This window comes from Puma concolor, chromosome B3 (assembly GCF_028749965.1).
Source record: "Puma concolor isolate L17-30 chromosome B3, mPumCon1.1.hap2, whole genome shotgun sequence".
NCBI lineage: Eukaryota > Metazoa > Chordata > Mammalia > Carnivora > Felidae > Puma > Puma concolor.
The window spans coordinates 4,438,566-4,459,412 of NC_141672.1; the positions used below are offsets into that span (position 1 = coordinate 4,438,566).

Below are 20,847 nucleotides of genomic sequence, written 5' to 3' on the forward strand. Positions count from 1 at the left end.
GTTAGCGAACTCTGAATTGACCACACACCACCTGAGACCCAGAAATCCAGCAGCGACCTGGCAGACGGAGCGAGGCTGCTTGCAGCGTGCATGGTGAGTCAGCACCATTCAAAAGACCCCAGGAGACGCAGCCACTTGGGCATCCGAGACACTCAAACATCTGCAACCTGGCCCTGAGCCAGGGCAACGGAGCAGCGGGCTTCGGATTTGCAGTTAGGTTCAAAATTAAAAGTGTTTGTTATTTCCAAGAGGATGGAAATTGAAAGACTCTGAACAAAGATTCAAACATTGACCCAAAGTGCTGGCATTTCTGTTTTATAAAGATGTTTGCAGTGTTTAATATGTAATAAGAATGGTCAATGTTGATTGAGTGCTTACTGTACCCAGGGGGCTAAGCACTCTAAATTCCTTAACCCCTGGGCCGCCCCCAGGGCTGCAAGGGGAGGAGATTTCTTGTGACCATGCCCTTTTGGCCTGCTGGCACCGGACTCTGCCCCCCCCCCCGCCCCCACCAAATTCCAAGCTGCCCTTGGATTGGCGGCGGGGGTCCTCCCCCCAAGCCTGGCTTCTCCCACCGCTTGCTCCCTTAGGCGGCTCAGTTTCCCCCTGTCCTACTGCAGCAGAAGCTGCTTTCAATTGGCAGTGGGCACAGAAGGGCGGGGGAGCTGTTGGAAAGAGAATTCGTTCCAAGTTGATGGGGGATGACTGTGGCTGCTAGGCGACTTGTATTTTATCAGAAATCGGGGATGAACTGTCTACACGGAGGAGACCCCATCCCTCTCTTTAAAGTACTGCACTGGGTGGCTCCTCGAGTCCCAGCTGGGGGCTCAGTACCATCCCTACCCTGCCTCTTTCCTCTCTCCTTCTCCCGACCCTGGGGTGGCACCGAGCCCCTCAGCGGAAGCCCCGCTGGCTCAGTACCTGCAGGCCCTGCGCCTGGGATCGCCCCTCCTCTCCCTAAATACCATATAGGGCTTGCCCATTCATTCATTCGTTCGTTCGTTCCATGTGCTCGGAATGCAGCAGGGCCCGGCCCAACGTGGGTGCTTGGTTAATGGCTGTGGGACCAACGCTTACCCCCGGGAACCGGGTGCTGGCGATGGCAGCAGCCGCCGGTCCACAGGGCACATTTTGGATTTTGACCTTCCAGCTGCTTTAACCCAGGCGGGCCCCGCCGTTCCGCGGCCAGCGCAGACTGCACCGCCCTTCGCTCACCGGGGAGGGGGAGGCTACAGGGCGCTTTTGGATGAGCTGGCCCCAGCACCCGCCCCCTTTCCGCCCGGGTTCGGTCCAGGGGGCCTCAAGGTGAGGCCGGGAGCCGGGTGAGTCGCGGTCCTGGGGCGTGGGGGGGGGGGGGGGGTGGTAGGCAGCGCCCAGACCCAGCAAACGGTCTCTTGGTGCCCCCTAGTGGCGCGGAGGCGGACACACGCGCGCGCGCAAGGAGGCCCTTCCCCAGTCCCCGCGCCCGGGTCCTGGGGGCGCCACCGGGTTCACATTCCCAAGGTCACCCGGGTCACTTGCCCTTTGCTACAGAATGAGTAATGGCAGTGACCAGAGGCGAATGCCAGCCTGTGGCCTGGTCTGCATCCCGCCGCCCACTGGGAAGGTTAGAGAACTTTGTGTCTAAGGGCAGATTAGGGGTCACTCCTGCCTAGAGGTCGTCTGAGACCCCTGATGCTCCCCTGGGTGCTCTTCTCCAGAGGTACCCCGCCCCTTTCCTCACCTAAGACCTGTGTCCCCAGACCAAGGCCATGGCTCCCTGCGCGCCCTGAACCCTATCCCTTCTCACGGATATCACTTCTGAATTCTCTGGCTCCCAAACGCTCGCCCTTTCCTGCCTTGATCCTTCCCAGTGGTGCCCAACCTCCTCGAATGCATCCCTGCCTTAAAAAGAAAGACAATCCTGCCACGTTGCCTGCCCGCACCTCTCCATCTTTTGGCTCCAGCAAAATGCCTTGAAAATAAGCGTGGGTGGGGCTGTGGCTCACCCTGCCTTGACATAACGATCAAGAGCTCCCCGACATCCCTGGGCAAGTGCTGCTGTCCAGGTCACCAAAGGCCTCCGCGTGGCCAAATCCAGTGATCAGTCCTCGGTTCTCATCTTGCTGGACTGCTGGGCAGCTTTGATACAGCAGGGCCCTCTCCCCTCTAAATGTTTCCTTTACCTGGCCCTCCTCCAACACTAGGCTCCTTCTCAGTCTCCTTTGCTGGACCCCTCTCCTCTTCCCCATCCCTAAAGGTTGGAGTGGCCCGATGCTGTCTTCAGACTGCTTTTGTGTCCTAACAAAGCTCCCCAAGTGACCTCCCCTAACCCCATAACATTCAACACATCTATACACTGATAAATCCTAACCTTAGAAGCTCCATTTTGCTCCTGTTGGCGTGTTCTAGGAAATACCAATTAGGCCAGGTTGGTTGAAAGTGTTGTTTGGGTCTTCTACATCTTTACTGATTTTTTTCTTTTTTAAATTTTTATTAAAAAAATTTTTTTTGCATTTATTTATTTTTGAGAAACAGAGGGAGACAAAGCATGAGTCAGGGAGGGGCAGAGAGAGAAGGAGACACAGAATCTGAAGCAGGCTCCAGGCTCTGAGCAAGTGGTCAGCACAGAGCCCGATGTGGGGCTCGAGCCCACAAACTGACATCATGACCTGAGCTGAAGTCGGACGTTCAACCGACTGAGCCACCCAGGTGCCCCTCTTTTTAACATTTTTAAATGATTATTTATTTTTGATAGAGAGAGGGAGAGAGCGAGTGGGGAAAGGTAGAGAGAGGGGGAGACACAGAATCCGAAGCAGGAGCCAGCTCCGAGCTGTCAGCACAGAACCCGACGTGGGGCTTGAACCCACGAACCATGAGATCACGACCTGAGCCAAAGTCGGACGCTCAACCAACTGAGCCACCCAGGTGCCCCTCTTTTTAACATTTTTAAATGATTATTTATTTTTGATAGAGAGAGGGAGAGAGCGAGTGGGGAAAGGTAGAGAGAGGGGGAGACACAGAATCCGAAGCAGGAGCCAGCTCCGAGCTGTCAGCACAGAGCCCGACGTGGGGCTTGAACCCACGAACCATGAGATCACGACCTGAGCCAAAGTCGGACGCTCAACCAACTGGGCCACCCAGGTGCTCCCTTACTGATTTTCTACGTAGTTGTTCTACCCATTCCTAAGAGAGGTGCTGAAATGTCGGATTACAATTGTGCTTTTGTCTTTCTTCTTGCCGCTCAATCTGTTTTTTGCTTCATGAATTTGAAGCTCTGTTATTACATGCATGAACATCTAGCACTGTTGGGTCCTTTTCATGAACTGACCCCTTTATCATTTTGAAATGTCCCTCTAATCCTAGAAGTGCTACCTACCCTGTAATTTACTTTGACTTTAGCACAGCCACTTTGGCTTTCCTTTGGTCAGTGTTGACATCACCTGTTTTTTCCCATCCCTTATTTTTAACCTATTGGAGCCTTTGCATTTAAAGTGGGTTTCTTGGGGCACCTCGGTGGCTCAATCCATCGAACGTCTGATTTGGGCTCAGGTCATGATCTCACAGTTTGCGGCTCCTCAGTGATCTCATGGTTCAAGCCCCCATATCGGGCTCACTCTTCCACCGAAGAGCCCACTTCGGATTCTCTGTCCCCCTCTCTCTCTGCCCCTCTCCCACTCACGCTCTCTCTCTCTCTCTCAAAAATAAACATTAAAAAAAAAAAGTGGGTTTCTTATAGGAAGCACATAGCTGTTTAATTTTTTATGTTTTTATTTTACTTTTAAGAGAGACACAGTAAGAGCAGGGGAGGGGCAGAGAGAGACAGAGACAGAATCTGAAGCAGGCTCCAGGTTCTGAGCTGTCAGCACAGAGCCCCATGCAGGGCTCAAACTCATAGACTGCAAGATCATGACCTGAGCCGAAGTCAGACACCCAACCGACTGAGCCACCCAGGCGCCCCTGGTTTTTGCTTTTTAAAAGCCCTATTGGCTAATCTCTGTTCTTCCTTTGGGGTGATTATCGACATGGCTGGATTAAGTCACTATCTTGCTATGTGTTTCTACTTTCCTACCTGTTCTTTGTCCAGAACGGAATTCTTCCTTCCCCAAAGCCCCTTATCTCAGCAAACACCGCTCCCTCACCCCTCTGCCCAGAGTGTCCCTTGGTGCCTCTCATATTCCCGCATGTCTCCATCCGGCCTGACAGCCAACTCTGCCATTCTCCCCAAATCATCTCCCAAATCTGACCTCTTCCTTCCTGCTGCACTGTGGCGCTATGGGCTCTCGGTCAAACCCCTCTGGCCCTCCCCTGGGCGGCTGAAGAGCTGCCTGCAGGCCCTTGGGGAACATCTTTATAAACATAGGTCAGAGTGGCCGGTTCTTTGTGGCTTCACATCCCGCTTAGAGGGAGAATCATCCTTGGCTTGCCCACTTAGGCTCTGAGTGATCTGGTCCTTGGCCTGCCCTTCAGACTCATCCCTCTGGCCGCCTTGGTGTGCTGACCTTCCGTTGTCCCTGATGACACCAGGCATGGCTCGGCCTGAGGGTCTTTCCCTTGTTCTAGAATGCTCTTCCTCCAGAGTCTTAAAGGGCTCACTCCTTCTCTTCATCAGCCTTCTGCTCAAGCATGACCCTTCAGAAGGGCCTTCTTTGACCACCTTCCCCACCACTCACCCCTTTATTTTCTTCAGGGCATGCTTCTCTGCACAGTACTATCTGTGCTCCTCACTCATGGTCTGTGCCCCTAATTAGAATGTGATTCCATGAGGTCAAGGGTTTTCTCTTGGTAATGGCAAATCTTAGTGTGTCTGTGCTTAGAACTGTGTCTTGCTTGCTGTGGGTGTGGAATAAACATCTGGGGCATACGTAAGTAAACAGAGTACTTCTATTCACTCCAGATGAATTACCAGGTGATTCTAAAAGGGCAGAAATTAAAAAAAAAAAATATATCACTCAGCAACTAAGTTACACGCACATCAAAGCCTAATTGTAAAGAAACTGTCACAGCTGATTTCTGTGATATTACAAATGTACACTAAGTGCCCACGTGTCACACCCACACGTCAATCCCCAGGCTAATTCAGGCCTTTGCAGTTTGTCTCATGATCGAAATGGAGCCGTGATGCATCCCTTCGTTTCCTCTAGACTTTGAGAAGAGGGGGCACAAATGCAAAGTTCTAGATGCATCCTCACGAAGAGTCACTTGATGGGCTATCTGGGGATTTGGGAGGCCACCTGTTGTGGGTTGAAGTGTGCTTCCCAAAAGACGTGTTGAAGTCCTAATGTCTGGTGCTTGTGAATGTGACCTTGCTTGGATATTGGGCCTTTGCAGATGTCATCAAGTTGAGATGAGGTCATTCCGGATGAGAGTGGGCCCTAAATCCAGGGACTGGTGTCCTTACAAGAAGAGGGAAACATGGACCCAGACACATGACCCACACAGGGAGAGCGCCATGTGAGGACGGAGGTGGAGATTGGAGTGATGGCTCTACAAGCAAGGACACAAAAGGTTGCCAACAGCCACCAGGAGCCGGGAGGGAGGCATGGGGCAGTAAAGGTGATTCTGCAAGTGGAAATCCTGCAAAGCAATCTTGACAATTGTAGGGTATTGTGAATCCACTAGAAACCACCGAATTTTGGTGAATTGACGTTATGTGAATTTTATCTCAATAAAAACTGCTTTTATTTCTTTAAAAGTTTATTTATTTATTTGGTGGGGGGGGTGCAGAGAGAGAGAGAGAGGATCCCAAGCAGGCTGTGTGCTGTCAGCACAGAGCCTGACCAGGGCTCAATCTCATGAACCGTGAGATCATGACCTGAGTGGAAATCAAGAGTCGGACACTGAACCAACTGAGCCACCTAGGCATCCCAATAACATTTTCAAAAAAATTTTTTTAATGTTTATTCGTTTTTGAGAGACAGAGAGTGTGAGCAGGAAAGGGGCAGAGAGACAGACAGACATATCCGAAGCAGGCTCCAGGCTCTAGGCTGTCAGCACAGAGCTCAACGTGGCGCTCGAACTCACAAACCGTGAGACCATGACCTGAGCCGAAGTTGGGCACTTAACCGACCGAGCCCCTTAGGCACCCCTCAATAACACTGTTTAAGTGGACATGGGGAGAGAAAAATCAGTGGGAAAAGTGTGACTTCCATGATCTCCCAAACATGAGAAACTTTCCCACTGGTTAGAACTATGCAGGCAAATAGAAACGGTAAAGCTAATCTTTGCTGGGGACACTCTAACTTTCAGAAGCATCGAGAATGAACGAGCTTCTTTCTTTGTTCGAAAGCAGCACAGATACTCAAATCAGAACGGCCTCGAGGAGATGAGCATCTCTGCGACGGTGACCACACACAAGTTCACGGAGCCGTCCCTGCTTGTACAGCACCTGATGCCACAGAACCATGCACTTGGAAGTGGTCAAGGTCGTAGATTTTAAACTATGTGTATTTGGGGCGCCTGGGTGGCTCTGACTTCGGCTCAGGTCATGACCTTGCGTTTGGGGCTTCGAGCCCCGCATCGGGCTCTGTGCTGACGGCTGGGAGCCTGGAGCCTGCTTCGGATTCTGTGTCTCCTTCTCTCTCTGCCCCTCCCTGCTCGCACTCTCATTCTGCCTCTCAAAAAAATAAAATAAAACATTAACAAAATAGAAAGTAAATAAATAAACTATGTGTATTTAACCACGACTTAAAGGAGATACTTACCAGGAGCAGTATGAACAGTGTTTGCCTCTTCCGCTGTGACTTAGGAGGTGCCGCGAGCATCCTTTCTGGACCTCTGTCGGTTGTCGCTGTCTGTTCCGCGTCGCAATGAGCTTCCAGCGCGGCCTTCGCACTTGCACTTGGGGCGACGCGAAACGTGTCGAGGGCTCTGTCGGCGTGGGGGCGTGGCCGGCGTCACTTCCGGGGGACATCGTCCTTCTTATCAAGTCGGCCTCACCAGGCCCCTCTGGCCGCAGCTCTTTCTTCTGGCCCCGTCGCTGCTGCACCTGGATTTGCCTCCAGTGTCCCCACTTCCCGTCCTTGCCACTTTCTCACCTCTGTCGGTCAACTCCCGGCTTCGGTGACGCGCTTCCGCAGAGTAGCCAGTGTGTCCATCAGGGAAGGTGGCACGGCTCCCGACCTGGCTGGTGTCCGGGCGCTGAGTAACACGCGGTGACCGGTCACCCACGGGCTTGGGAAGAAGTGCCAGATGGTCACTGATCATGAGGCGCGGCTGTTGTTTACGTAGTGATTTGCAGGCTGGCGAGCTCAGGCAGTCTCTACCTGGTGCGGCGACTCAGTTAATACACAGGGTCACTGACACTTGAACTGTGTTGTTGAGGGACTGATGGTGTTTTCCTAGACCGTGGTAACTAAAGTTTCTGCATGTTGGAACCATGCGGAGCAGGGGCTGCCTACAATGACATTTCCAACCCCCCTTCCCACCTTGCCGTTCCTTGTCTCCATTCAAGGAGGAGCTGGCCCCGGACCTATAGTCCCAGGATGGAAGCAGAAGGTGCCTGTGGGTCTTTTGGACTTTGTTTCCCCCTCACCCCCCAGAGCCCAAGCCCTTCAGACAACAAAGGGGGGTGGAGGAGGAAGGCAGAACTGATGTGTCCCTTCTGGGCCAGTGTCCTGGAGAAGCCGGGTTGATGAAGCATCTTGGACCACAGGGAGACCACCCTGGTCTGGGGTGAGCAGAGGTAGGTGAGGGGGTCCCGGGCCTGCTGCCTCCAGTCGCCAGAGAGCAATGCAGGAGGGGTCCGGCACCCAGGTGACAGGATGCCAGGCAGGCTGGCCCAAGAGGGTCACATGCCCGGTGAGGCTGGGGACAGCGCCGAGGCGTGGCACTGGGGGGCTGCAATAACCGGTATGGGAAGATAACCAGTGGCAGCAGGCTCCCCCCACAGGGCCCTAACCCTGCAGGAGTCCTGACGTAGGAAGGGGGCAAGATCTGAAACTGATGGCCGTGATAGTGCCCATGGAATCGTGGAATGGGCGCTTGGGGCAGAAATCAGGCTGTCACGGCAAATGGAGGCAGTGGCACTGTCCACACACCTGAGTCCGTGGCTGGAGAGTCATGCCTGTGATGACTGGGGCTGTGCCACCACCATGACGAGCTGGCCTGTTCTAATGGCCACACTCACAGCACTGACGGGATAGGTTATTACTACTGGTCTGAAGATGTGAAGATAGCAGGCTGAGGCAGAGGTAACTTGCTTAAGATCTCATAGGTACCAAGATGTGAAGCAGGGGTTCAAACTCAGATACTGCTTGTGCCTAGAGACTTTTTTTTTTAAATTATTTATTTTGAGAGAGAGCCAGCATGGGGCCCGACTTGGGGCCCGAACTGTGAGATCATGACCTGAGCTGAAATCAAGAGTCAGATACTGAACCGACTGAGCCACCCAGGTGCTCCTGTGCCTAGAGATTTATAACCACCAGAAGTGCGTGGGCTGGGTCCTGTTCTGTCATTTCACCTGTCCCCAGTGTAGCACCAAGCACGGGGGAGCTGTTGACCAGTGCCTGCTCTGAGCTTCAATTTTCCATCTATAAATGGTGATCTTGGTGCAAACGGCGATCTCAGAGGGTGCTCAGGGATCTCGGAGCATCTGCCCAGAAACGGGACACAGTCAGCCTGCCTGCCAGAGGGAGCACAAACCAGGGGCGTCCTGACACCTAGCGGCTGCTCAGCATAATTGCAGGTCCCAGCCCCAGATGCTCCCAAAACTCGAGGGCTCCTGGTCCTGGTCCTCTCCATGTCCGGTTCAGCAGCTGCCTGCTGCCCTAGACAACTTTCCCTCCTTGCCAGGCAGGGCAGTGCTAAGCCAGAAACTGAAGAGGCTCAGGTGCCTATTTATTCAGTTTCATTTATTTCCATAAGATCTTTCATTCTAGGATTGCGGGATGGGCAGAGGCTGAATCTCCTTCCTTCCTGCTGAGAGAAGCCTATTGCTGGTCGAACACAACCACACACGTCCATCCAAAAACCTGCTCAGTTCAAGCATATAAGTGTTCACTTTGGGTTTTTTTAGTTTATTTTGAGAGAGTGTGCACATGAGCAGGGGAGGGGCAGAGAGAGAGACGGAGAATCTCAAGCAGGCTCCGTGCTGTCAGCACAGAGCCCGATGTGGGACTCGATCCCATCAGAGCAAGACCATGACCTGAGCTTAAATCAAGAGTCAGATGCTTAACTGACTGAGCCACGCAGGTGCCCCACTAGTGTTCACTTTTAAGAAAGAACCTCCTACTTTACTCCAAAGAATAAATGTAAACATTTTACAGAGACCACCCGAAATTTCCAGCAGAATGCGCTGGGTCTGGTGAGATGTAAAGCACAGGACACCTACTGTCCTGTTAGGTTAGGACTTTGCTTAACTTCGTGCAATGCTCACTTTCGCCATGGGTGGAGGGGAACACGTCAACATTTTTATGGACAAGACAAAACCCTTCTGCACCCTGAAAGTGACAGGACCTAAAATGGTTTATCAGAAAATGTTATTTTATCACAGTAGATGCTGGCATTTCCTGGCATTGCCAGTCAGGCTTTAAGTTTGACATCAATTGCTGTTTCTCTATATTGAACACTCTAGTATGTATGTATGTATGTATGTATGTATGTATGTATGTATGTATGAATGAAGGTTTTAAGTAATCTCTACACCCAGTGTGAGGCTCAAACTCACAACCCTGAGACCAAGAGTCACATGCTCTCCCAACTGAGCCAGCTAGGAGTCCCTAGTATTTATCTTTTTTTTTTTTCTTAATGTTTATTTATGTTAGAGAGAGAGACAGAGTAGGAGTGGGAGAGGGGAGGGAGGGGTGGGGAGACACAGAATCTGAAACAGGCTCCAGGCTCTGAGCCGTCAGCACAGAGCCTGATGCGGGGTTTGAACTCACGAACCGCGAGATCATGACCTGAGCCGAAGTCGGACGCTTAACTGACTGAGCCACCCAGGCACACCCCTAGTATTTATCTCTAAATTGAGTACGTAGAGGACCCTGCACTTCTGTTCCTCACCTAGAGTGAAGACAAAAGCAAGACCCTGAGAGGCACATCACCCATCAAGGCACAGGGAGCTGTCTGTGCATAGCAACTTGGAGGCTGTCAATGTTTTTTAAGTAGGCGCCACGCCCAATGTGGGGCTTGAACTCACCACCCTGAGACCAAGAGTTGCATGCTCTACGCTCTACAGACTGAGCCAGCCAGGCACCCCTGTCAATGGGTCTCATATCGAAATGGGTGGCGGGGGTCAACTAAGTTCAGGAATCGCTGGGCTAGACAAAGCTTAACCTGTTTCTTCATGACAGGACTTTTCAGAGCCTCTAGGAAGTCCTTTGAATCTCTGGGGACAGGGGCAGGTGCAACATTTCCCAAGCTCCTTGGCTATGGGACTCTTTTGGTGGAACATCAATAGCCAGCCCCCGTGGGGCTAGAGATCTATGGGGATACTTGGAGAGCACTATCTAGAACGGGAGCCACATGTTTGATAAACATGGCCGTTATCGCAGGGTTTTTTAAAATGTTTGTTTATTTTTGAGAGAGCCAGCGCAATGGGGGAGGGGCAGAGAGAGGGAGTCACAGAATCGAAGCAGGCTCCAGGCTCTGGGCCAAACCTTGAGATCACGACCTGAGCCGACGTCGGAAGCTCAACTGACTGAGCCACCCAGGCACCGCGTCGTTTGTTTTGCTTTTACAGAAAGCGGCCAGTCCCTCTTGCCAGTCCTTGCTTTGACCAGAGGGAGTATTCTGCGGCCACACACCAGCCTCACTCCGCCCCCCTCCCCCATGCCCCCGGCCTGTCGAAGGACACGTCTGCTAGGAGGATGGCTTTGCAGTTTGGGCTGCCTCGCTGGCCCCGCAGTGGGTGGCGAGAAAGGCCCGGCTCGCGCAGCATCCTGGCACTGCCGCCACCAGCTGTGTGACCGCGGGTGGGTCCCTTAACCTCTGTGCTGACGTGGCCTTGCGTAAATGAGGCCCGTGAGCAGAACCGCCCCTGGGGCTGTGTGAGGTCAAGTGGCAAGGCTGCCGGCACAGGGAGTGATCAATCACAGTCTGTCCTACTGCCGCCATTAGCGGTAACAGTAAAGGTGTAGGTGCCCGAGCCCCATCCGCACCGATGGCAGGTCCCAGGTCTGCGGAGGAAGCCGACTTGGGGAACAGAAGGCCTTCAAGGGACAGCTTCATTCTGTGGTGAAACACACAGGTTTCCTTCACCGAAAAGCAAGGAGCAGAAGTCTTGTTTAAATTGCATCTTCGTTTCTTCAGCTTTAAAACAAATCGTGGGGGCGCCTGGGTGGCTCGGTGGCTTAAGCGTCCGCCTCTTGATACTGGCTCAGGTCGTGATCTTGAGGTCGTGGGATCAAGTCCCGCACTGGGCTCTTCACGGACAGCCCAGAGCCTGCTTGGGATTCTCACTCTTCCTCTTTCTCTGCTCCTCCCCTGGGCATGCACACATGCTCTCTCAAATAAACGTTAAAAAGACATAAAACCAATTGTGGTGAAAATACATAAAACTTACCATGTGAACCATTTTTAAGTGTGCAATCAGGGGCACTAAGGAAATCTGTAATTTGTGCAGCCCTCACTCACCACCATCCATGTCCAGAATGTCTCCATCATCCCAAACAGAAATCTGCAACCCATTAAACCATAACTCCCCATCACCCCCAGCCCGAGGGGCGGTTCTGAGAGGGGACAGTCTGGGGTGTGGGGCTTCTCCTCAGTGCCCTTCCTTTTGCAAAGGACCCAAGAGCCCCACTCAGCTGACACCTGTCAGGCAGAACACCAAAACCCAAATGCAGCCCCAGCCCTAGCGTTTACTCAGACTTAAAGCCAAGGAAAAGGTCGGCAGTTTTGTGCTGCTTTAGCCTCCTCTCAATACTGCACCTTCAGAAGAAAGTGAGGTGCACAACTTCATGTGATGCGGTGCCCTTGATGGAATCCTGGCACCAAAAAAGGACACCAAGAAAAACTAAGAAAATCCGAATTATGGGCTTTAGTAAATAATAACGTATCGGGGCACCTGGCTGGCTAGGTCGGTACAGCATCCGACTCTTGATCTCAGGGTCATGAGCTTGAGCCCCATGTTGGGTGTGGAGCCTTACTTTAAAAAGTAAATAAATAAAATAAAAATGCTCCCACTGTGTTTCCCAGATACTTTTGTTAAAGCACCTGACTTGAAAATAAAAGAGACAGTCAGGCAAGGGATACTGTGATGACCGAATCTGCCAGTGAGCCCCTCCTCTTGGGGACCAGACATCCTGATGCTGCTGGTGGGTGGCTGTGGGAGTCGGGGAAAGGCTGTGAGAAGTGGCCACACAGTCTGCACAGCTGCAGGCCCTCCCTGTGCTGTGAACACTGTACCTCTGGGCCCATGGTTCCAGCGCCTTAATTATGCTCCCAGACCACAAGCTTTGTTTTCTTTTTTAAGGTTCGTTGACTTATTCTGAGCGACAGAGGCAGCATGAGCAGGGGAAGGGGCAGAAAGAAAGAGAGGGAGAGAGGGAGAATTCCAAACACGGTCTGCACTGTCAGTGCAGAACCTGATGCAGGACTTGAACTCATGAAACCATGAGATCATGACCTGAGCCGAAACTGAGAGTCGGGATGCTTTAGTGACTGAGCCACCCAGGTGCTCCATCCCAGACCACAAGCTTTTTGAGACCTGGGAACGCCCAATTTTCTAGACACTGGGGCTAATGATGGAAATATAGTCCCACTTCAAGGCTGGGGACACAAGTGACAGGTGGGGGTCCCGAGGACGAAAGCCGACCCCATTCTGGAGGTGCTGCATAGGCCTCCCACATCATTGTTGACCCTCTGAGAGCCCAGCTCTGGGTGTTAGGACACACCGCGTGGCGCTTTCGCTCCCACCGGCTACCTTAGCATGTGCACACCCTGTGTGGCAGCCTCGGAGCTCAGATACCTGGGCAATGAACGATGCAGAGGGAGACAGACTGGTCAGGGCCAGGTTTTCCCCATGAAGATTCCACAGCCTAGAGTGGGGGTCAGGGACAGGAGAATCAAGTGGAAGAACAGGGTTGCTGCCCGTCCTGGGCAAAGATGACAGAGATGCCAATGTGGTTTTGGGGACAGAAGGCATAACGCCTTCCTGCCTCTGGAGGGAAGCTGGCAAGAACAGCAAAGAAGCTCATGTGGGGGCGGAGCCTGTCTTAAAGCCCTTCCACGGCCTTATCTCAGTTAAAATTCCAAGCCCTTTTTGTGGCCACCTGTTACCTCTCTGATGCCTGCCTACTCCTCAAAGCCACACTCCGCTGCAGGTTCCCTCCCACCGCGGGTCCCTTGCACGCCCTGCGCCGTCTGCCTGGATGCTCTTCCCTCACTTCCTTCCAAGTCACCTGCTCAGTAAGGCCTACCCTGCCCCTTGTGTAAAGTTGTCCCCACCTCTTAGACCCTTTCTCAGTTTTGGTTTTTCCCAGTAGCCTGCATCACTTTGAACACGGTGTGAACGTTTACTCTGTTTATGGTCTCTCTCCTGCACTGGAAGGGAAGTTCGAGGAGGGCGAGGATGTCTACCTCTTCTGTTTAATGCTAGGTCCTCAGCGCCTGGAGCGAGCGGGTGTTTGACCGGATTCTTGTTGAACCGAATGGATCAAGCCGCGGGTGGTTCTCCTGGGGTCCTGGCACATTTCTCCCGCCCTCCTTCCAGTTCCGGCTTCCAGGCCCCTCCCTCCCACTGCTTCTCTTCTTCCCGGCTCTGCCTGAGGCCCTTCTGTCCCTCGTGTAACAGGCTCCAGAGGCCAGCCAGTTCTGCCCCAGTCAGGAGGGGATTCTGGGAAGCACCCGGCCCCGCCCTCCAGGGTCACCAGTATCTTGAGCGAACAGCAGTGACAAAAGGGAGCGTCCTCAAGGTTTGGGTGACTCCCAAGGGCATGGAGAGAGGGTGGTCCCGTTGGCTCACTTCTCAGGGTGCAAAAGCCACCTGGTTGAGGGTCTGCAGGTTGGTCGGGCTGATGTCTAGGTTCAGCCTTGGCTCCTCCACTTCCAGGCCGTGAGGCCTCAGCAGTCTGTCCCCGACTACAGGCCTCAAGTACACTACGGACACTGCTGTTGTAAAGTTACGGCAACGTTAAAAAAGGAACAAAAGGCCCCAAATGGGAGTCACTTGTGCTAAACCTTTGTCAGCGATCCAAGGCTTCATACCTAAGCTAACTGCGGTTTCAGCCCCTCCCGGGAACGGGACCTAATTTAACTAGTCATCTAGAACTACCTGGTTAGCACTAGTGAGGTTATCTGGCTGACAGACGCCTGTCTCTCGCTAGAGGAAGGTGACCTCGCTTGAAAAGAAGCCACCCTTTGCTAGAAACTTCCTTTTTCTGGCCCACTTAGGTCTACGAGAGCCTCCCGTTTTCTACAGCGCCTCAGAGCTCCTTGCCACTGGCGGGATGGGACGCTGTCCCGCTCGGGAATTGCCGAATAAGGCCAATCAGATCTGCAAACTCACCCAGCCGTATCTTGCTCAACCGTCTGCAACGAAAGCCAAGGGGCCCGTCACACAACCCTTGGCGGAAGTCAGCCGAGGGCAGGGGCTCTGCTCTGCTCAACAACCTCACCCACGGTCAGCTTTTCGGGACTCCCGGTTGGTCCTTCAGGCCATCGCCCTGCTTCACACGGCCGTGCACGTCCCCGCTGCCTCCCATAGGCCTCCGGCAACGCTGTTCCCTGGACAACCCTGGGACCATCACAGGCGAGGGCACCGAGGCCGCCCAGCTCACTCCGAAGACCCAGCAGGCAGATGGCCGGCCCGTCTGCACAGGACGAGGGCGGAGGCCGGCACCGGCGGGAAGCCTCGGAGCTCCGCCGTCCCCAATTCCGGCCCCCGGTCTAGGTCCCCGGCTCTCTCCCGCCACAGATAAACCAAGAAGGCCGCCGCGGCGGTCACGTGTCCGAGAGTCCGCTGGGTCACGTGCCCCCCAGCCCGCTCTGTCACGTGAGCCTCAGGACCAATCCCTGAGGCCAGAACGGGGAGGCCTTGGGATTGGCCCATCCCGGCCAGGGGGCGGGACTTTGCTCGAGGACGGAAGCCTTGGCCGCCCCTTCCAGCCCAATCTCTGTGATCCGCGTGAATCTCGCCCTCCCGCGAGACCTGGCGTCGGGCTGCGGCCCCTGACGCCCACAGTGCCCCGGGCCGGAGTGGAGCTGTAGCATTTCACGGTGGCCTCGCGTGGCGCTTGCGTCATTTTCCCGAGCCGGCCGTGAGATTAGGGCGTTCCTCGCCCTGAAACCTTTGCTCGCCTTCGCACCTCTGTCCCGTTTCGGGAGCCTGGGACAGATTTCTTAACGTGGCCCCAGGGGCCAACCACCGTTGTCACTTCCCTGCCTCTGACATCTTGTCCCTCCGGCTTCCGTTCCTTGCTCAGGGTCGTCATGGCCTGACTTGTGCTCCCGGCACTCGTTTGATTTTTGTCGTTCAGCCAGACTAGGGATACGTCAGCCGTGGTCCTTGGCTGGGCTCCTGGGGGCCGTGACCCCTTCGAATTATATGCACATTAGGCGGTGTCGGTGCTCCTGTTGTTGGGGGTGGCGGTGAGGACGTCCATCAGACTCAGATGTGGAGAAACCCCAGAGTGGCGGCTCCGCACAGGACCATCAGGGCCCAGCAGCGCCCGCCTGTGTGCTCTGTGGGCACAGGGCCTGCCATGGCGTTCAGGGGTGCTTATTACATGGAAGAGAATCTCCTAACCTCATTTCCCCCAAGTACCCTCTGCTCGCACCTCAGTCTAGTCCCACAGGCCTGCTTCCTATACCTGCACGCAACTTTTTTAAAAAATATAATTTATTGTCAAGTTGGCTAACATACGGTGTATACAGCGTGCTCTTGACTTTAGGAGTAGATTCCCATGGTTCATCACTTGCAACACCCAGTGCTCATCCCAATAAGTGCCCTCTTCAATGTCCATCACCCATTTTCCCCTCCCTCCTGACCCTGACCGCCCCCCCCCCCCATCAACCCTGTTTGTTCTCTGTATTTAAGAGTCTCTTATGGTTTGCCTCCCTCCCTCTCTCTGTTTCCCTCCTCCACCCCATGGTCTTCTGTTAAGTTTCTCAAGATCCACATATGAGTGAAAACATATAACATCTGTCTTCTCTGTCTGCCTGACTTATTTCACTCAGCATAATACCCTCCAGTTCCATCCGTGTTGCTGCAAATGGGCAGATTTCATTCTTTCTCATTGCCAAGTAGTACTCCATGGTATATATAAACCACATCTTCTTTATCCATTCATCAGTGGATGGACATTTAGGCTCTTTCCATAATTTTGCTATTGCTGAAAGTGCTGCTGTAAACATTGGGGTGCATGACCTGCACACAACTTTTGACGGCACTTCTCCCTGCTGGGATCATCTCCTTTCCTCTGCTGAGACATTTTTTTTTTTTTTTTTCACCTTGCCGTTAAACTTTGGGCCATGAACTGGCTTGGGGAGGCGTGCAGCACAGCGCCAGAGACTGGAGGCACAGTGGTGAACAGGACAGGTCCGGGCTCGTGGTCCACTCGGGCAGACGGTGAAGTTGGAGACGAGGGAGACTCTGTGAGTGCCTCAGGATTGGGCCCCAGGGAGATCTGAGATTGAAGGATAAATAGCTAATGATCAAGTCAGGGTGCGAGCAGGGAGTAGCAAGTTGGAAGGCTCATCGTGGGTAAGATTTAGCTTGTCATAGGAGGACGGTAGAGAAGGTAGCAAGGCCAGCGTTTTGATCCTTGGAGGGTTGTTAGGTAGAGTGTAGACTGATCAAGTGAGTGATTTTGGAAGCCCCCTCTGGCTTCAAGCAAGAGCCAGATGGCTGTTCCTGGGAGGTGTGCAAGGGCAGGAGGGAGGTGGGCAGGCAGGAAAGGAAACAGCTGACCAAAGGCTGGAGTTGAAATCTGAACACGTGGGGGAGACTTTCTGGGTTTCAGTTTGTCCATCTGTAAAGTGTGGGGGTTGTATTCCCATCTTTAAGGTCCTCCCACCTCTGTCTCAAATTCAGCAACACTTCAGGTGGATGAGAATTTGTAAATGGTTATAGTGAGGACAGAGAAAGATGAAGGGAAGGAAGGGAGGCAGGAGAGAGAGAGAGAGAGGGAGAGAGAGAGAGAGACAAACACAAGGGGACATGGAGGACGGAGGAGCAGGGTTTCAAGGGGATAGCAGGACCCAGAGGCCTGCCCAGGCCAGAGAGCCGTCCCTAGATTCAGGCCCTCGATGGTACTGCTGTGTGACCTTGGCCGGCTCACCCAGTTCCCTAGGTCTCAGGTTCTGCCTCTCTGATGGAGATACCAGGCATAGATTGATGCTAGGTGACACTGCACTGGTCATGGCTGGGCACATACCAGACTTGAAGGCTGAGGGAGCATTAACTAGGGCATGTTCTGGACACCTGCTCACCTGCACACCTGAGTTCTGGGGGTCCGCCACCAATGCCCAGGGGTTTTAGTTGCTTCATCCATAAATCTGGGGACAAGTGAGGGTGTCATAGAGGGCAAAGCGAGATCTTAGGACCCCACTGACCTGCATTTGGATTCTGACTCTACCTTTGACTAGCTAGTGAGTTTGCGTAAATCACATAATCTCTCGGAACCTCAGTGTTCTCATCTGAAAAATGGGGACTCACAACACCAACCTGTGAGAGTTCGATCAGACGCTGTGTGCCAAGGGACAGTCCAGCTTGTTGTAGGCGCTCAGTACGTGTTGTTTCTGTTGCTTCCCCTCTTCCGGCTTCGAGGAGCCCGTGGCTGTCAGGCTGGACAAATGTAACCGACTACATAATGTTTGTTCCTCTCATCCCACAGAGTTTAATTTCACTAAAAGTCCTTTAGAATGCGCGATGCTGGGAGGGCAAGTCGAGGAGCACAGAGTGTTCGGTTTACAGGGCAGACAGGGGGTAACGTAAAAAGAGCTGAGCAGGCGGAGGCTCAAAGCAGACATTCCGGATGGTGGTGAGGTGGCCTGGCTCCCGTGCTCTGGTGGTGAGAAGGGAGCTGGTAAGTCAGCTCACAGCCTGCAGGCAAGCTGGACCTGGCTGATTTCAGATGCTGCACTCAGGCGTTAGACACAATTTTTAGAAAAGGGAATGTACGGCGCGCCTGGGTGGCTCAGTCGGTTAAGCCTCCGACTTCGGCTCAGGTCATGACCTTGCTGTTTGTGAGGTCGAGCCCTGCATCGGGCTCTGCTGACGGCTCGGAGCCTGGAGCCTGCTTCCGATTCTGTGTCTCCCTCTCTCTCTGCCCCTCCCCTGCTCGCGCTCTGTCTCTCTCTCTCTCTCTCAAAAATAAATAAACATTGAAAAAATACAAAAGGAAATGTAAAGGATTTGTAAAATCAGTGCAAATATTCCAGAATTCTCCAGACATACCTAAGTCCTTGGGATACTTATCTAGTTTTCTCACATACTAACATTATATATAGTACATGATATGTAGTATATATTAGATTTTAGGATACTATATATATGTATATGTGTGGATGCACATAATAGGATTCCACTGCGCGTACTGTTTTGGAACTCCCTTGTTTCACCCAAATATATATCTTGGATAGTTGTTACGTGACAACATTTCATGCTCAAATTATTCTAGATTTGAATCGTGAGGGTTCCTACAAATTGGCGCCTGTGTACTTTTAACATTCTTTTTTAACACCCATTCTTTGAGCACATCCTAGTTTCTGGTAGGGTGTTTGCAGGATAGTTGTATCGTGTGGTGGAATTATGACCTTGTTTCTGTTCCTCGTTTGGAGATTGAGTATGGATTACGGAGAAGCATGTGGGTGCCAAGTTGACACGGGGTGGACTTGTGACGGTTAATTTTCTATGTCAACTTGTCTGGGCCATGGTGCCCAGATATATGGTCAAGACTTATTCGGGATGTTTCAGTAAGGGTGTTTTGGGATGAGAGTAACATTTAAATTGGTAGACTTTGAGTAAAAGCAGATTGCTCTCCCGAATATGGGTGGGCCTTATCCAATCAGTCGAAGGCCAGAATAGGTCAAAAGTCTGACCTCCCCCAAACAAGAGGGAATTCTGTCAGCAGATGGCCTTCAGACTTGGACTGCAACACCGGCTCTTCTCTGGATCTGTAGCATGCCGGCCTACCCTGTAGATTTTGGCTTTGCCAGCCTCTGTAATCACATGAGCCAATTCCTTAATAACTATCTATCTATCTATCTATCTATCTATCTATCTATCTACCTACCTACCATCTATCTATTTATCTATCTATCCATCTAATCTATCATCTATCTATCTTATCTATCTTATCTATCTATCTATCTATCTATCTATCTATCTATCTATCCATCCATCCATCCATCCATCCTATTGGTTCTGTATTTCTGGAAAACCCTGATTAACACAGCATGGTTCTCTTATTAAGGAAAGGTTCTTCAAAACTTTTTTTCACTAACTCCTGATTTAGAGTTTCTATCTTGTCTGGAGTCAGTTTGGGTTATATTTTCCTAGAAAATTATCCACTTCAAATGTATTTTCCTATTGTTATGCAAATTAGCCCCATGGTTTTAAAAAATGTCTTCTGAATTGATGGTTACTTTTCTTCTGTCATTATTTCTTTTGGATGTTTAGGGGTTCACCCATGCCATTAAAAAACCCCAAATTGAGTGTTACATCTCTTAGAATTTGTCTAGCAGGTTTTTCGGTCCTTACTGGAAGACCCCTGCTCCCTGCCCATCCCCCCAGAATAAAAAAAAATAACAATAAAATAAAAAAAACAAATTGGCTAGTGACTTATTTACCTTTTGATTTTTTTTTTTAATTTTTTTTTTCAACATTTATTTATTTTTTGGGACAGAGAGAGACAGAGCATGAACGGGGGAGGGGCAGAGAGAGAGGGAGACACAGAATCGGAAACAGGCTCCAGGCTCTGAGCCATCAGCCCAGAGCCTGACGCGGGGCTCGAACTCACGGACCGCGAGATCGTGACCTGGCTGAAGCCGGACGCTTAACCGACTGCGCCACCCAGGCGCCCCCCTTTTGATTTTTTAAAAAGGTAATTTATCGGGGCACCTGGGCGACACAGTTGGCTAAGAACTCGACTCTTGATCTTGGCTCAGGGCATGCTCTCACAGTTCGTGGGTTCAAGGCCCACCTCAGCTCTGTGCTTGGTGATTGGGATTCTTGCCTGCTTGGGATTCTGTCTCTCCTTCTCTCTGCCCCTCCCCCACTTGTGCCCCTCCCCCTCAAAATAAATAAATAAATAAACTTAAAAAAGAAAATAATTTATCAATTTTTCTTTTTTCTGGTTTCAAACTTAATTCACTAAATTCCTACTTTTTTTCTTTCTTAATTGCTACTTTTGAAAAAATTCTATTCAAAAATTTTTCTTAATGAATTATTGCTTTTGGAATGATTCGAATTCTGTTGTTGTTGTTACACTCTGCTTTCTTTTCAGACCAACCCTTGGTGTACCGTTGGGTCCTTGGACCTAATATTAGTTTTTTATTATTAAAAAATAATTTTTTTGCTGATTTATTTAAGGCAGGTTTATTGGGATATAGTTTAAATACGGCAAGATCCTATTCTTTAAAATATACTGTTCTAGGAGTTATGACAAATGCATACAGTTGTGTAGTGACCACTTCAATTCAGATACTGAGTTTCCCTGTCACCCCCAAAAAGCTGCCTTGTGCCCTTCTGTGGTGGCGCTTTCTCTTACCCCAGCTCCTGGCAACCGCAGATTTCTAGAGCTCCCCTGCCCCAGAACATCACATAAAACGGAATCAAACATCATGTAGCCTTTTGTATCGGTATCTTTTCACTTAGAATAACATTTTTGAGCTTCATCCACATTGAATGTATCAGTGGTTCATTCATTTTTTTTTTTTTAATTGCTGAGGAGTATTCCATTGTATGGATGTATCCAACTTGTT

At 51.6% G+C, this 20,847-nt stretch overlaps 2 long non-coding RNA genes and 1 other non-coding gene across 3 annotated transcripts; 2 read left to right on the forward strand and 1 right to left on the reverse strand.

The window, feature by feature from the left end:
* Positions 1-1,056: 1,056 nt before the first annotated feature.
* On the forward strand, positions 1,057-5,666 carry LOC147579682 (uncharacterized). Its single transcript, XR_015252016.1, has 2 exons — positions 1,057-1,305; positions 5,311-5,666. It is a non-coding gene; the product is annotated as an uncharacterized LOC147579682 (long non-coding RNA).
* Positions 3,729-14,860, reverse strand: LOC147579683 (uncharacterized). The gene is made up of 2 exons (XR_015252015.1): positions 14,429-14,860; positions 3,729-7,152 (listed from the first exon to the last, which is right to left on the reverse strand). It is a non-coding gene; the product is annotated as an uncharacterized LOC147579683 (long non-coding RNA).
* Positions 14,861-19,576: 4,716 nt separating this feature from the next.
* LOC112856595 (U7 small nuclear RNA) lies at positions 19,577-19,636 on the forward strand. Its single transcript, XR_003223153.1, has one exon. It is a non-coding gene; the product is annotated as a U7 small nuclear RNA (small nuclear RNA).
* The last annotated feature ends 1,211 nt before the right edge of the window (positions 19,637-20,847 follow it).